We start from the raw sequence: 17,890 nt of genomic DNA, 5'->3' as shown, positions 1-17,890 counted from the left end.
GTGTCATTTAAATCTATAATTTATATCATGACACAAAAGTTTTATCTTTGGAACTCTTTACACTCCTCTGCTTTGTTGTGTCTTTTCTACTCCATATTTTGTTTTTAGACAGTTTTCAATTATAGTTACAATTATTAGTCTCAATCCCCTGTTCCTAAAACCAGATTCTAACTTGGCATATAACAAGTATCTTACAAGTATGCTGAACTTTTTAAGTGGATGTACCATGCTGGAGGGATTCGTTTTTTCACCCTTATGTACACTTATGGCTCCCAACTATGTTCTTTACATGCTGATGTGCTAAGAATCTGTGCTTTTTTCAGTGTTTTGACCACATCTTATAAGATTGTCCTATTAGTTCTTTTTGATATATGTCATCTGTAACTGATATATGTGATCTGTATCTAATTGCTTGCTTAGTTACTTTCTGAGGCAGTTATCCATTTCACTGAAAAGCACCCATGAAGATGAGAATGCCTGCATTTTTTTTCACATCTATATGCTGAATGACATGTCTGATAATCAAGTAGGCACTCTAAGCTGGTTCTTGTCAAGTGACAGAATGCACTTTCGATGAACATAACGATGAAAATATATATATATATATACACACATACATGTATATAGATACATAGTATTGAAAGATGAATATAGATCAGGAAGGGTGTTGGTGGTGTATTCTCCACACAGAGAAAAAAAAAACATCAGAAGATCAGCAGAATAGTCTTTGGCCAACTGTTTTTCTTTCTTTTTTGTGAATGGCTAAACTGCAATTGTTGACTTGACATGCTTCCAATCTAAGTATACCTCTCAAGCTCCTTGCACAAAGTTAAAAATAATGGAGGGTTGAAAGCCCAAAATTAGACATTTGTAAAAATTACTATAGGTTACTTAATAGATTAATAAAACATGTTTTCTGTCAACATGCATTTTATGAACAAAAAGAAGTCTGAAACTCTAATGCCTGGCATTACTGATTGATGATTTACCAGAAAATAAGGCAAAAACAGGTGACAAAGTCAGATATGTTCTGCAAATGTCTGGACAGTAAAGAGATATTCCTAAGTCAAAGGAATATTTTCACAGCAATAATTCAGTCCATTAAAAAGAAAAATTATGTTTGGAGTTTATCAACACAGCAGTTACAGTAATGACATTAAGTACAAAAACAATGAGTTCCTGAGTAAGTAAATCACAGAGGGGTTACATCTCCATGGCAGACGATACACAAACAAAGTTACTTGTACAGCTTATTAATGTTGTACGGAAAAGGAATAATAATTGTGCATAAATACATACAAGTTCAGACTATTACACAGAGAGCACTTAAGCACAAAACAATATTTATGGACTATTGACTGTCCAAAAATATATAAATATATATATATATATATATATATATATATATATATATATATATATATATATATATAGTCTTCGACATTTTGAAATGTAGACCATGTCAAGGGGACCCATAGATATATATATATATATGTATACATACACACACACACACACACACACACACATATATATATATATATATATATATATATATATATATATATATATATATATATGCATGTCTTACATATATAACTTATTAATACTTATACCAGGCTAAGAGAAAAAAATTAACGCAATAACAAAGGCAAACAGAATGAAAATGAAAGGTTTACAAACTCCAGTCACATTTAACTTCATATTACAGAATGGGTCCTACATAGGAGAATGGGGTCCAAATGGGGAGATGATAAGTCAGCAAGCAAAGGAAAGTAGTATTGTTGAAACTGAATTCATCCTTAAGTCTTGGTGAGTACCTTCATGAGGTAGAACTTGTTTTTCACAAAATCTCACTAAGATGACACTGATGTATAGACTGTATTTTATATGGCATATATCATGGACAGAAGTAGGTAAAAAATAGCTGGGTGCACAAAACCCAGGATAAAAGAGTGCCCAATCTTGGTAGGTGCATTGGTGCAAGGACTGGAAAGACTGACAGTGTAGCATCCTCAAAATACAGAAACATTCTTACAATGGGGCTAGGCCAGACCCAGGAGGAGGAAGGCCTCCCTGTTGTAGAAGGAACCAGCAGTCCACAAAAATCACAAAAACTGATAGGCCAAAGAAAAGTCATAAAGACAACAGAGTGGACTATTGAGGATAAGAAAGAAATTATGTATTGTTACTATCATGCAAAAAGCCCAGAATTTCTAGACACGAGATATACAAAATGATTAAGAGATAAATTAGAGGAAAGAAAAATACTGCTACAAGAAAAACTGTCAGAAGCCTCAAATAAAAATGTGTGTTCATTAATACAACAGATTTGTGAAAAACATTATATAGCCAAGAAACTTTGATCTGTTTTAGAAAAGAAACATCTGAAGAAGTGTGAAAATATAATCAATAAAACCTAGAGATTTTTGAAAAGTATAAAAAATAAATATGGACATGGAAAAAGAAAGAGAGATTTGATATGGTGCAATATTTATGCAAAGTCAAAAGCCAAATTAATCAATACAAAAAAGGTAGCCCCAAATATATTTGAGGAGAAATACAGGCAAAGGCAGCCAAATATGGAAAATGTCACAATAAAAAAATAATATCACAAATAGGAAATATAAAAAAGAAGATTGGTAAAGTAGAAGTTAAAAAAATAGACCCTGAAGTGAATGATTTGGTGTAGAAGGTCTAACCAGGTTAAATCACAGCATGGTGGAATGAGTCCCCATAGTAAGAAGAAACAGGAAGATCAGGAGACATCTGAAAAAGAAATATGGACATGGGAAAGAAAAAGAGATTTAATATGGTGTAATATTTATGCTAAAGAGAAAGCAAAATTAATCAAAACAAAAAGAGTAGCCCCAAAGATACTTGAAAAGAAATACAGGCAAATGAATCTAGACATGGAAAGCTTTACGATACAAAAAACAAGACGGCAAAGAGGAAAAGTAGAAAAGGAGATTAGTAATGGAGAAGTTAAAGAAATAGAAACTGAGGTTATGGAGTACCTGCAAAGTGAAGGATTCAGTGTAGAAAATCTAGCTCAGAAAGTACCACAGCAAGATACAGCAATGGACATCCAAATTAAGGAGAAACCAGTGGAATGGGAAGCAAATGGGCAGTTGCATATGAAGATACTGTGGAGCCTTCCTCAGGAAACCAGTATAAGTGTTCACTTGAGCTGGACAACAAGGGAATGAACAGAAAACTGTGGCAACTCTGATGCAGTCAATGTTGAGGAGTGATAGGCAGTGAGTTCCCATATAACACAGCAATGGATAACACAGGACGAAATTGAAGAGAATGTGCCACAGGAAGATGCTATAGAACCCTCTATAGAATGCCTGCAGGAAATGGAGAACAAAAAATGTGCCCTTAGTTTATATCAAAATGAATTAAGAGAAGAGTTGCTTTATTTAATAGAGACAGATGGACATATTAAGATCAATGAAAAAAATAGACTGCAGAAGGTCAATAAAACCCAAAAAGTCAGACGTTTGATAAAAAAAAGAATACAGTAATTAGGGCTGTTCAAAGAGATCCATGCGATATAACAGAAGTAACCAGTACATATTACTGTGCAGCTAAATTAATAACAGATAAATTCTACCACAAGAACACAGGATAGTAAGGGAAAGGAAGGGGAGAAAGTGAATACAATCATGGAAGTATCGAATAGGGAAAACTATAAAGCAATTAAGATAAAAAGTGTCACTGTTAGTGAAGTATAGAAGAGGGAACAGATCAACAAAAATACTCAGAAAGATAGACATAATAAAAGCAATGTGCAGTATTATAATGGATCAGGAACTATATTGCACTATTGCAAATAATAAACTAAAAATCTCAGCACAGGCAGAAAAACTTAGAAGATACACAGATAAATACAAAGGAAAAGTACAAAATAAGGAATTTATTGATGAGCCTAAAAAGTTCTATAGAGAACTGGGAAACAAGGTAAAAGGAATTGAAAGACCACCCAAAAAAGAAGAAATAGATTCATTTTAGAGAAATATCTATGAAGATCATGTGGAACATAACAAAAACGTTAAATGGATAGAAGAAGTAAAAGAAAAAATAAGAAGTTCAAAGGTACAGGATATGAAATGGGATGACGTAACAGCCAGAGAGATTGAGATAAAGTTAAGGAAAGCCTCCAACTAGAAAACCTCGGGCCCAGATACAGTACCTAACATCTGGCTAAAGGTATTAACATCTTGCACAAAGATTTAGCCATGAGTAAGAACTATTTATATGCACACCCTGAACAGACACCAACCTGGTTAACAACAGGAAAAACAATACTCCTACTTAAGAGTGAACCTGCAAGTTATCCTAAAAATTACAGACCAGTAACGTGCCTTCCAACGACATATAAACTATACACAGGAATTGATGCTGACCGAGTTTATAGTTATTTTTTAAGAAAATTTAGTCATGGCAATAGAACAAAAGGGTAATAAAACAAATTCATATGAAACAAAGGATCATCTGTTGCTGAATAAAGTCATAATGGAGAACTGTAAAAAGAGGAAGAATCTAAGTATGGCATGGAGTGACTACAAAAAAGCATGTGATAGTATTCCACATTCATGGATAAAAGAGTGCTTAAAAATGGGGTCTATATTAGATGAACGAACGATCAAAATGTCGAGTACAACATACTCAATACACTGATCAATCGTTCATCTAATCGAAACCTAAAAACCATGAAAAATAAAAACTCAAAAGATTTTGTTCGTCCCACACCTTCCCTATACTAACATATAGGTTCATAGGTAAATAGGTAGGCACTAGGCTATCTGCCCGAGGGCATTTATAAGCCTAGCCAGAATGTGTCGGTTTTCACCGCCCCATTGATTAATTAACTGATCCTCTGTCAAGCAGAGCCAATGAAGTTATCCCGGGGTGTATTTTCTGTTACCCATCCACTCGTCAAGGTTTCTCTTGAAGAGTGTTAGTGAGGGGCTCTGCCTGATGTAATTTGGAGTTTTGTTCCAAAGCATGGGGAGTCTCTGTGACAGGAATCTATCCCTCCAGCAGGTTCTATTTATTGTTGTGGCGAGGTTTAGCTCACTAGAGCATGTGGCTCGCAGTGACTTGGATTTCTTTAGGTGGAGCATGTCCATCAATTCTGAGTTGGACATGGCTTTGTAAATCAGGCAGAGATCACCTCTGAGTAAGCGATATGCCACTGAGTACAGCCAGAGTTTTTTCAGTTGGGCTGCATAGGACATATGTTTGAGACCAGTAATCCTCTTGGTGAGATACTTTTGTGGTCTTTCCAGCTGTTGGAAGTGTCTTGTGAGGTACATCCCAAATGGGGCATTGTACTCTATGATGGGTCTAATGAGTGACGAGTAGAGGGGCACTATAACCTCTTTATTTCTAGATGTGAACCCTTTAGTAATTAGATGGGCCACATAGAAGGATTTCCTAACTACTTTGGCAATATGATTGTCAAAGGAGAGATTACTATCTATCTGGGTCCCCAGATTTCTTATTACCTCTTCTGTATTAAGGGGGCTACCACCTATGTGGTAATCCGTGCGTATTTTGTTTTTCCCAAACGGGATGACTATGCATTTTTTGGCATTTAACTTGAGGCCATGACTTTGACACTAGGTGTCTGTCTCAGTAAGGCCCTTTTGGGAGATGTCCGTTTCAGCCGGAGAGTCAGTTATGGCTCCCAGTTTGCAGTCATCGGCGAACCTGATTAACCATAATCCTCCTGTGTTTTCCTGTACTTTTGAGAAGTATATGCTGAACAGTAGCGGTCCCAGGACCGAGCCTTGCAGGACACCACTTGTGACTGGTTTAGAGTCGGACCTGGGGCCCGCTATTCTTACCATGTGAGTTCTGTCTGTAAGCCAGTTAGCAACCCATCTCATGACGTAGGGGTTTATGTTCAGGCTGGTGAGTTTTTCTGTAATACCTGAGTGGGGAATGGTGTCGAAAGCCTTGGCGAGGTCAAGGTAGGCTGTGTGAACCACCTTTCCCTCGTCTATGGCCTTGGTGACTGTCTCGACGAAGTCAACCAGGTTTGGTAGGCATGATCTGCCCTTAACAAAGCTGAACTGGGTTGGGTCAAGTGTTTGGAGGTTTCCAATGTCTTTTGTTAATGAGTTCCATGATGATGCACTCCATAGCCTTGCAGACCAGTCTAGTCAGGCTTATGGTGTGAAGGTTACCAGGGTCAGTTCTGGCCCCTCCTTTATGGAGAGGAATAACCATTGCTGTGCACCATTCTATGGGCATGTAGCCTGTGGAGAGGCTGAGATTGAACAGCGTGTTTAGGTGGGGGGTTAGTTCGTTCTGTAGTTCATGCAAGACACAGCCTGGGACACCATCTGGTCCCATTTACACTGTGTTTTTGGCTTTTGAAAGGGCTGTTTCACCTGTGCGTCTGTGATTTTTGGGACACTACACTTTTCCAGTATTGTTGTGAGCCCTTTTGGAGATGAGAGGGGGGGTGAAGTTTGCACTGAATCTATCTGCCAGGATGTTGGCAACATCTGTAGGTTCAGTATATTTTGTGCTATTTTGCACTAGTTCAGTGCATATCTGTGAGTTGCCACTTAGATTCTTAACATAGCTAAAGAAGGCTTTATGGTTATCTTTTGAATCCTTGGCTATTTTTCTTTTGAAGTTAGCCTTGGATGATTTCATGAGAGACCTCAGTTTCTTACTGATACTGATCAGGGATGTCTTTCCTTCCTGGGATTTGCTTTTTTTCTGTACTAGTTTCCTCCATCTATTGTATAGCCTGTTTATTGCAGGGGTCCACCAAACTGGTTTCCTTCTCTTAGAGGAGTGAGTCTTGGTTTTGCTAGGGATAGCACAATCCATGCATCATTGTAGGTGCTCATAGAGTGCATTTGTAAAGGTTTCTGCATATTGGGCAGCATTATCCTTTAGCGTGGGGGCTGTGAAACTTACCACCACTGTCTTAAGTAAGGTGAAGTTTGCTTTAGAAAAGTTTTTTACTGTGGTTTCCTTAGTTGGGGGGTGTTGGTGGGGTGTGGACATCCAGAGTGATTAATTTTTGGTCTGATCTAACCAGTGACGGATTGACCTCCGGTGTGGAACACCTGTCACCCATGTTGGTGATGACCAGTTCCAATATGTTTTCACCTCTGATAGGGGAGTTTACCAGCTGATCCAAGGCATTTGAGTTGATGAATTCCAGGAAGTGCTGCACCTGGGAATTTGTACTCAAGTAGTTTTCCCAGTGAATGGCAGGGTAATTGAAATTGCCCAATATCAGGGTGTTTGGTAGGACCTTCATGTTTTCCAGTGTCTCCAGAAAGGTGCAGTGGTGGTCCTGGGTCATGGAGGGTGATCTGTAGCAGGCCACAATTTGCACTGCAGATTTGCCTGATGTTAGTCACACATGGATGATCTCAGAGATATCATGCTGCACCACTAACCTGTAGGTGTAGGTATCCATGATGAATATGGATACACCCCCACCTTTTGTGTTTTGATCCGTGTTCTGTGGCTGAAATGTGTGGTATGAGTTGTAGACCGGTAGTGCTGGGGTGCTCTCTGGAGCCTTGAACCAGGTTTCAGTTACTGCACAAATGTCAACGTTCTCCATACTGAGGAGTGCTTTGAGCGCGTGCATTTTGAGATTTTAAACTCCTGGTGTTGAGTAGCAATAACCCTCAGTTTTTTGTTAATTGTGCTGTTTACGGAGGTGGGTTTGACTTTTGAGCCTTGCCTAAAAAAGGTACTATGGGGGCAGCAAGGGCCTTGGCCAGTATTCAAAAGCATAGGGGTGACAGGTGCAAGCCATCTCTTGCGAAGCAACATGGCTTGTCTAGCATGTCGTCCCAAGCTGACAGACACTGGATCCCCTTTGAATGACATCAGAAGCTTAGCCAATTGTTGAAATTGATAATTTTTTCTTTATACTGAGGTATCATTCTTGGTGAGGGCAGGATGCTACTCAGGGTCAGGGTCATACCAGCCTGGGCTACATGATCAGAGAGCTCTGATCTATATGTACAACACAACTCAGAGACAAAATGATCAGCCTCAATGTCAGAAGTCTAAACCTCAAGATAGTATAAATGTCTCTCCAAACACCATCATATTGGGTGACTTCAACTACCCAAACATGACTGGGAACATTACTCAAGCCCCAACACCAAGGTTCCTTGAGTTCATAAACTCAAATGCTATAGAACAACTTGTCACCATTCCCACAGAGGAGAATATATACTAGACCTGATCATCACAAACATGGGACAAAAAAATGCCACAAAATTAATCTCACTGGAGATCCACATCCCACCCCACCCCCAGCAAAAAGACCACAGTGAAGAACTCAATGAGGAACTAAACCCACACATAAGGCTACTGTTTAATCTTAGCCTTACTACAGGATACATACCCCGAGCCTTGTCTGCAAAGCTATGGAGAGGGATCATAATGGAACTCATAAATAAAGACTTTGGGGACCGAAAGCTCACCAGCTTAGATGCAAATCCATATGTCACAAGATGGGTTGCAACTGGGGCTCAGACAGAACACACAGGGTTAGAGTTGCTGGTGCCATGTCAAGGTCTCATAGAAATGGATAACTGGTGCCAGAGCCATGGCCTTAAGCTAAATGCCAAAAATGTATAGTCATAATTCATCACCCAGAGACTCCCTACACTATGGAACAGAATCCCAGTCCATGTGAGGCAGAGAGTTTACCCCCGGAATCATCTCTGTATCACTGCTGGACAGAGGCACAGCAAACTAATGGGTATAGTATTCTCATCCTAAACAAACACATACAACCAATGCATACAAGCACCTACCTGCTCACATCATTCAGACACTTAAAAACCTACACAAACACATCTACTTTTAAAACAAAGTGTGGGGGGGTTCACCCCCCCCTAACTAAATATATCAACTCCAAGATCGCTGTACATTGGGGAAAGGGCAATTTCCCGGTAATCACAAAGCGACGTCTTACACAAGCGATTACCGGGAAATTGCCCTTTCCCCAATGTACAGTGATCCCGGAGTTGGTATATAAAAGTAAAGAAGTCTCTTACCTAGCTATTTCAGAAAGTGAAGTGTATTTACGTCACACGCTACACTCACTAGCAAGGCCGACTAAAACATTTTGGAGCTCCACATTTCTACATTTACAGTGTCCGATTACATGAACATTCAATCAAAGTGTGTCAATTAAGTTGTACTTGACATTTTGATCGTTCATTCATTCATGTAATATAGACCCTTAAAAATGTATAAGATACACCCTACACTGATTAATTAAATTACAGTAACAATGAAACAGTGGCAAACCACTTTGTAATTAAGCCATGTTAAAGGAAAAATTATTCTAAGGATAAAAATTGAAAGGGGGATATTCCAGGATGACACCTGTCACCGCTTCTATTCTGTCTTAGCCTTAACCCTTTAAGCTGTCTACTTAACAGATTAGGCCATGGCTATAATTTGGCTCCTAGAAAACAACAAAGTGTAAAGACCTCTCATCTTGTTTGTCGATGATTTAAAACTATATAGGTCATCAGATAAGAAGATAAAAACACAACTGCATGTAGTCAAAAACTTTTCAAATGATTTAAGAATGTCTTTGGGTCTTCATAAATGTGCAAAAGCAACCATTAAAGCAGGAAAACTGCAGCACCAGGAAAACATCAGTTTGGGACAAGAATGTGATATAAAAGAACTTGAGCAAGAGGGAGTGTATAAATATTTGGGAATTGATGAAGGATCAGCAATATAATATGAACAAATGTGAATAAAACTTAGTAAGGAACATTTTAGAAGACAAATTAATCCTGAAAACAGCGTTGACATCTAGGAACAAAATTCAAGCTATAAATTAATTTGCTCTTCTTGTCCTAACTTACAGTTTTGGAGTGACTGACTGGCCACAAAACATGTTGAATAGATTAGACAGGAAAACAAGAAGGATGCTTCAAGCTCACCAAATGATTTATAAAAATCTGTGCATATCAAGATTATATATTCCCTGTTCCGAAGGAGGAATGGGTCTCCTTGAAATTGATTACATGTATAGACCTGCAATCGTGGGACTGCACACATATCTGCTGACCTCACAAGACCTAAACATAGTTAAAGTTTTGAAACATAAGGAGAATAAATCTAAGATAACTTCCCTTCTTAGTCTAGCAAAAGCATATCTGCATCAAGCAGGAATGGAAATCATACCAGAAATAAATAAAAATCAGGCAGCAACTGAATGTGCCACAAAACAAAAGAAAGAATGTAAAGTGAAGGATCAGATGAGAAGGCAAGAAATGTGGAAAATGCATAAATATAGTTACAAGTATAGAAAACTTCTGGAAGAACTTCATATTAATCAGGATCAAATGCAGGAATGGTTAAGGAGAGGCAAATTCAAGCCAGAATATGAAAGGTTAATATTGACGGCCCAAGCCAGTGAGCTATGTACACATTGGTTTACAAAGTCCATTAAACATGTGGAAGAAACAGACAAATGTGGGTTTTGTAAAACAGTATTGGAAACAGTCACACACCTCATTGTTGGTTGTGACATAACTAATGGCAGAAGGATTGTATACTGAAAGGCACAATAATTTGGCAAGACAGTGTTGCACTGGGGATTGTACAAACATTATGGCACTGAAGTGGCTGAAAACACTGGAAACATGAACCACAAAGCATCATAGAAAATGATGAAGTCTACATCACATGGAATCACCCATTAGCAACAGTTCAAAAGATAAATGCGAGAAAAACATATATAGTGGTCCATGAAAAGAAACCAAATTAGCATTGATCATTGAAATCACTACACCCAGTGACTACAGTGTCTTGTGTACAGAGAGACACAAAGTCATAAAATATCAAGATTTGCAGGCTGAAACAAGAGCGATGTGGAAGAAAGATACCCAGACAGTTCTAATAGTAGTAGGAGTAACAGGTTGTATAAAAAAGGAGACTACAATCATATTTACATATGTTACCAATACATGTAATTCTGTACGAATTGCAGAAGGAGGCATTACTGGGTACATTGCGGGTGCTGTGAAGAGCCAGACAGAGACCTAGACAATAGTTAAGACAATAAAAAAATAAAGATGGACTGTAACTGTGATACAGTAACTTAGAAAGGAAATAGCAATGATAGTAGAAGTGTTTGTAGATAACATCTAATGCCAGAAGATCTACAGTACATACCAGATTCAGCATTATCATCCCCACCATTATTATCAGCTCTTTCACCACCTCTTCCCCATTTTTATATAGGGTCAGGGTGTTTCCACTCTACTACCTTCTTTGAAAGTTATGTCCATCTGTCTCAGGTTTTCTCTCAAACAGTCCATCCACCTCTTGGCTGGACATCTTCATCTACTCTAGCATTTTTCCTGTTTCTCCCAAATCTGCTTTACCAAATCATCTTCTGCTTTCCTCCACTCATGACTAAACTACCATTTTCTGGTTTCCTTGACCATCTCTGTAATTGGAGCTACTTTGCTTTCTGCACTAATGTCCTTATTAATTCATCTGTCACATAGTGTGCATCCTACTACCCATTTCAGCACTTCATCTCCACCACCTCAAGCATTCTCAGCTGATCTGTTTTCACTGATCAGGTTTCTTTGCCATACATTGTATTAGCGATGTTTTGGACACCTCATTTGTGAACTGTGGCAGTCTTCTGTTCTTCTGTCACATGCTACCCCTGATACTTTGTGGCATTTGGCTGCACTGTCTCTGATTTGAGCTTTGACCTCCACATTAAGACTTCCCTTCTGTTCATCTATACCTCTGGGATACTTGAAGCTATTAATCTGTTTTACTTTGTTACCTTGTATCTGAATTTTAAGCTTATTCTGATTTTTACTGCCATGACCACTGTCTTGTCTGTGCTCTGTTTCATACCATGTGCCTTCAGTTTTGCATTCCAGTCCCCTGTCATTTGCTGAAGTTCCCATTCAGAGCCCTCTGCTTGTAATGCCACATCATCTTCCAACAGTAGCTTTGTCGATCTTTTCCCTTCAGGTTGTTTGCTAATGTAGTTCATCATTAGTATGAACAACAGTGGCTCAATGCAGAGCCTTGATGCACACCCACTTCCACTGACAACCCCTCTGTGGGTCCAAACACTATTCATACTTTTGTCATTAGGTTGTTGTACATAGCCTTCACTAATTCTGCCACTGTTTCCTAGACTTCATACCATCACAAGACTGCGTAAATCAGCTTTCCTGGGCACTTGTCATATGATTTCTGCCAAGTCTAGAAATGCTGAGTTGGATTCTTTCCTTATCTCCAGTTTTTTTCCACTATCTGCTTGACTGCAAAAATGATGTTAGTTGTACTACACACTGATCTGATTTTAAACTAGTCATCTCACATCTTGCTTTCTACTACTCTTTGTATCCACTTATCCATCACCCTCTCTGGCACTATCATGCAGTGTGGCAGGCGTTGAATACCTCTGTCTTGCCACAATTGTGAATACCACCTTTCTTTTTGTACACTGGCACTAGAATGCTTATTACCTTTTCCTTAGCAGACTTTGTACTTCTTGAGGTATGTACCATCCTTATATTTAGGTGTAATTGCTGCAAAATATAGCTGCTAGGTCATGAGCTAGCAAAATTCAAACTGCTGCCCAGATGTTTACAGCATTCTTCAAGTGGTGGACAGGCCCTCATAAGTTGAGAAAATGAAGACATTTTTTCCTGTTTCTAACACTGGTGGTCCATACAGTGTTAACATAGTCAATTCTCTCTGTATATGTCTCTCTCACACACAGACACACACACACACACACACACACACACACACACACACACACACACACACACACACACACACACACACACACACACACACACACACACACACACACACACACACACACACACACACACACAGGTTCATAGGTAGGTACTAGGCTATTGGCCCTAGGGCCTATATAAGCCTAGCCAAAGGTACCCTTGCTTTCGCCACCCAAGAAAATTATTTTCCTGTGCCACTGTCGAGCAGAGCCACAAAAGTGATCCCCGGGGTGAATTTCCTATCTCCCATCCAATCATCAAGATTTTTCTTGAAGAGTGCTAATGAGGAGCTTTGTTTGATATAGATAGGTAGTTTGTTCCAGAGTATGGGAAGTCTCTGGGACAGGAATCTAATCCTCCAGCATGTTCTGTTTATTGTGGTGACGAGGTTTAGGTCCCTAGAGCGTGTAGCTCGTAGGGATTGGGATTTCTTTAAGTGGAGCATGTCTAAAAGCTCTGGGTTTGACATAGCTTTGTGTGTTAGGCAGAGATCACCTCAGAGTAAGCGATATGCAATGGAGTAAAGCTGCAGTGTTTTGAGACAATCTGCATAGGGCATCTCTTTGAGGCCGGTAATCCTCTTTGTGAGGTATTTATGTTGCCTTTCCAGTTGTTGTAGATGTCTTGTGAGGTACATACCAAAAGGGGCATTGTACTCTATAATGAGTCTAATGAGTGACAAGTAGAGGGGAACAATGACCTTTTTTTTCCTGTTTGAGAAACCTTTTGTGATGAGGTGTGCCACACAGAAAGATTTCCTGACTACTGTGGCAATGTGATTATCAAAGGAGAGACTACTGTCCACCTGTGTCCCAAGGTCTCTTATCACACTTTCGGTGTTAAGTAGACTACCACCTATGTGGTAGTTCATGGGTACTGAGTTTTTACCAAAGGGAATGACAATGCACTTTTTGGCATTGAGCTTGAGGCCATGGCTTTGATACCAGGCATCTGTCTCAGCAAGGCCCTTTTGTAGGATGTCCACATCTTTTAGAGTTTTGATTATGGCTCCTAGTTGCTGTCATCTGTGAACTTCGTTAGCCAAAGACCTTCTGTGTTGGCCTGTACTTCAGAGTAGCTACCAAACAGGAGAGGACCCAGGACTGAACCCTGTGGTACTCCACTTGTCACTGGTCTTTAGCTGGATTTGGAGTCTGCTACTTTCACATTGTGGGTTCTATCAGTGAGCCAGTTGGCAACCCATCTTTTGACATAGGGATTTATACCTAGTTTAGTGAGTTTATCTATAATTCCAGAGTGGGGGATGGTGTCAAAAGCCTTGGCGAGATCTAGATAGGCTGTGTGAACCACCTTACCCTCATCTACGGCTTTGGTGACTGCTTCAAAGAAGTCTGTCAGGTTTAGGAGACATGATCTGCCTTTTACAAACCCGAACTGGGTGGGGTCCTGAGTTTGGAGATTACCAATGTCATTGTTTATAAGTTCCATGATGATACGCTCCATAGTCTTGCAGACCAGGCTTGTTAGGCTAATGGGGCAGTAGTTTCCGGGGTCTGTGGTGGCTCCCCCTTTGTGGAGTGGGATAACTGTCACTGTGCGCCATTCAGTGGGCACATAGCCTGAGGTGAGGCTATGATTGAACATGGTACTTAAGTGGGGTGCCAGTTCGTTCTGTAGTTCATGTAGAACACAGCCTGGGATGTCGTCAGGTCCCATGGATGCTGTGTTCTTGGCTTTGGATAGTGTGTTTTTTACCTATGCAGCCGTGATTACAGGAAGTTTTCATTCTTCTGTTATAGAGATGGGCCCTTTAGGGGATGACAGAGGGGTAAAGTTAGCACTGAACCTATCTGCCAAGATGTTGGCAATATCCATTGGTTCTGTATATTTAGTGCCATTGTGCTGTAACTCAGAGCAGATCTGAGTGTTGCCATTGAGATTCTTGACATAGCTATAGAATGCTTTGTGGTTGTCTTTAGAGTCAGTGGCGATTTTGTTTTCATAACTAGCTTTGGAGGATTTTATGAGGGATCTCAGCTTCTTACTGAGGCTGACCAGGAGTTCCTCCAATCATGGGATTTTACTCTTTTGCAACAGTTTCTTTCTTCTGTTGTAGAGTTTGTTTATGGCAGGGGACCACCAGATTGGCTTCCTTTTTTTGGAGGATACCATCTTGGTTCTGTTAGGGATTGCATGATCCATGCACTCATGTAAGTGCTTATAAAGTGCATTTGTGTAGGATTCAGCAGTCATACCTCTATTGTCCGTCAGCATGGGTGTTGTGAAGTTTGCCACTTCTGTCTTAAGAAGCATGAAGTTGGCTTTGGAGAAATTTTTTACTGTGGTTTCCCTAATGGGGGGTGGGGGAGGGATGTGGATGTCTAGGGTGATTAGCTTATGGTCAGATCTGACCAACGAGGAAGTGACCTGTGGTGTGGAGCACTGGTTGCCCATGTTGGTAATAACCAGGTCTAGGATATTGCTGTCCCTTGTAGGGGTGTGGATAAGTTGATCCATGGCATTGGAATTTATGAATTCCAGAAAACGTTGAGCACAAGAGTTGGTACATGAGTAGTTTTCCCAGTTAATGGTAGGGTAGTTGAAATCGCCCATTATTAGGGTGTTAGGTTGTACCCTAATATTTTCCAGTGTATTAAGAAATGAGGAGTGGGAATCCTGGGTCATGGTGGGATCTGTAGCAAGCTACAATTTGGATTGCGGTCTTGCCCAGAGTTAGTTGCACTTGGATAATCTCGGATGCATTATGCTGAGCAACTAGCCTGGAGGTGTGGATATCCTTAATGAATATGGACACGCCTCCACCTTTAGTGTTTCAGTCCAGGTTAGGTGGCTGAAAGGTGTGGTATGAATTATAGCCTGGTAATGCAGGGGTACTCTCTGGAGCCTTGAACCAGGTCTCTGTCACTGCACAGATGTCGATGTTCTCCATTTTAAGGAGTGCCTCGAGAGAGTGCATTTTGAGGTTTAGACTTCTAGCATTGAGTAGCAATACCCTCAGATTCTTCTTGCCTGTACCTGTTAGGGTGGTGAATTTGTCATTTGAACCTTGCCTAAAAAAGGCACTATAGGGGTGGCTAGAGCCTTAGCCAGTATCCGGAATCCCAGGGGCGACAGGTGCAGGCCATCTCTGGCAAAGCATCGTGGCTTGTTGATCATGTCATCCCAGGCCGACAGATACTGGATCCCCTTAGAATGACACCAGAAGCTTAGCCAATTGTTGAAGTCAGTCATTTTGTCCTTGTACTGTGGTATCATTCTGGGTGATGGAAGGATGCTACTCAGGGCTAGGATCATACCTGCCTGGGCTACAAGATCGGACAGCTCCTCCATGTCCCTTTTCATGTAGTCCAAGGAGGTACGTCTCAGGTCATTCACACCAACATGGATAATGACAGAGTCATATTTGTACTTGTTGTGGAGTGGAATGCGTGTGTTATGTGGCAGATCCTGGCACCCGACAGGCAGCTGACAGTAACTTTCTCCTTGTTTAGCCTGGTGAGTGGAACATCAGTGTGCCTGAATATAGAGTCACCTATGACTAGAGTGTTGGGTACGTTGTTATGCCTTATGGGCTGTGGTTGAGTGGCACACTGAGTTTGTGGGCTATGTGTCATTTGGGTTGTGTTAGGGGGGTAGAGGTTGCTTGTGTTTCTGCTTTGGAAGTCCCTGTTGCTTGGGCAGGTTTTTACTGAGAGCCTCTGTGAATGTAGGTGTATGTTTTGTGTTTCTATATGTGTGTTTTGGTGGTGTAGGTTTTGAGGGACTATGTGCTGAGTGTGGTGTGGTGCAAGTGTTTACCTTCTCCTCTTGACTGTCTAGTCCAGTCTTGGGTGAAGAGAGCTTTGCTTCCAGTTTGGCTATATAAGTGCATCTCTCATAGGTTGTAGTGTTGGGTGGTAGGAGGAGAGGGTTGTCTGTGTACATGAGTCAATTACTGCATTGCCCCAAGATGCCCAAATGCATCAGGTAGACAGGAGAAAACACCGGGAGCTGACCCTTAGACATGCCTGGATAGGTGCTTATTTGTTAAGTACTAGAAACTGTTTTCCTCTAGACAGTGAGGAAAGTTGAGTGCTGTAGTAATTTGTAGCTTATTTAGTACTTATAATAAGTTCTGAACAAGGGCTGAAACAAAAAACTGGCTAGTTCTAAGAAACAAAATTAAGCTAGAAGGCTTCACTCCAACACAGAAAGGCTTGGGGGCCTAGAAGCCTACAAATAGTCCTGGACACAGCAAATCTATATCCAGACTAGACTACCCACAGGAAAGGCAGGAAACAAGCTTAGAAAAAGTTTTTTTTTTTTTTTTTTTTTTAGTGGAAAGAGAGAAAGGAGTAGCAGAAACTAAGCTGATTGGCCTTCTCAAATGTTCTCCCTGTACTGGGTAGAATGAGGTAATGATGCTAGACTGGGAGGAGGGTCCCAGATCATATTTACACTAGGGGCGGGCAACTGCAAAGCCACCAACTATAAAAACACTATACCAACAGGAAGGGAGGGTGGGAAACAAACTGCAGAAATGTTTCTCACAGCTGAAAAGCAGCAGTGAGAAACACACGCGCACACACGCGCACACACGCACACACACACACACACACACACACACACACACACACACACACACACACACACACACACACACACACACACACACACACACACACATAAAAACACACACACATGCACAAAATATGACTTTGGTAACTAGTGCTATCAATAAACCCCCACACAACAACATTCTAAGGCTTTGTATATCTTTTTGTCTCTGTGATAGTTTTTATCTATTTCTGTCTGTCATTGAGGTTCATGGGTTTACTGACCCGATTTTCAGAAACAACTATAGCAAGGCAGGGATATAGACATGACTTTTGGAAATTTTATGTCAAGTACAAAAATGTAGTCCCCCCAAAATGTTTCTAGCTTAAAAAAAAAATAAAATAAAAAAAGTTCCTGAAAAACACTGGCATTTAGATAAGTGTCAGCATTAAGCAGTCAACACTAATTCAAATGTAATACATTTCTGAGCAAGTTAAGACCCTCAGAATTTCACAGAGCATTTCTGATAAGAGTTTAGCAGTACAGCTTTCATG

The 17,890-nt window shown here is 40.2% G+C and overlaps 1 protein-coding gene across 2 annotated transcripts in view; it reads left to right on the top strand.

The window, feature by feature from the left end:
* The window catches only part of PTPRB (protein tyrosine phosphatase receptor type B), a 796,390-nt gene that overhangs the window by 256,164 nt on the left and 522,336 nt on the right, over positions 1-17,890 (top strand). The gene's annotated exons all lie outside the window — the stretch shown is intronic.

This window comes from Protopterus annectens, chromosome 15.part0, assembly GCF_019279795.1.
Source record: "Protopterus annectens isolate FY-2018-M chromosome 15.part0, PAN1.0, whole genome shotgun sequence".
Classification (NCBI taxonomy): domain Eukaryota; kingdom Metazoa; phylum Chordata; order Ceratodontiformes; family Protopteridae; genus Protopterus; species Protopterus annectens.
Note: the sequence above shows the minus strand (reverse complement) of the source record. Positions and strands in the feature narration are given on the sequence as shown.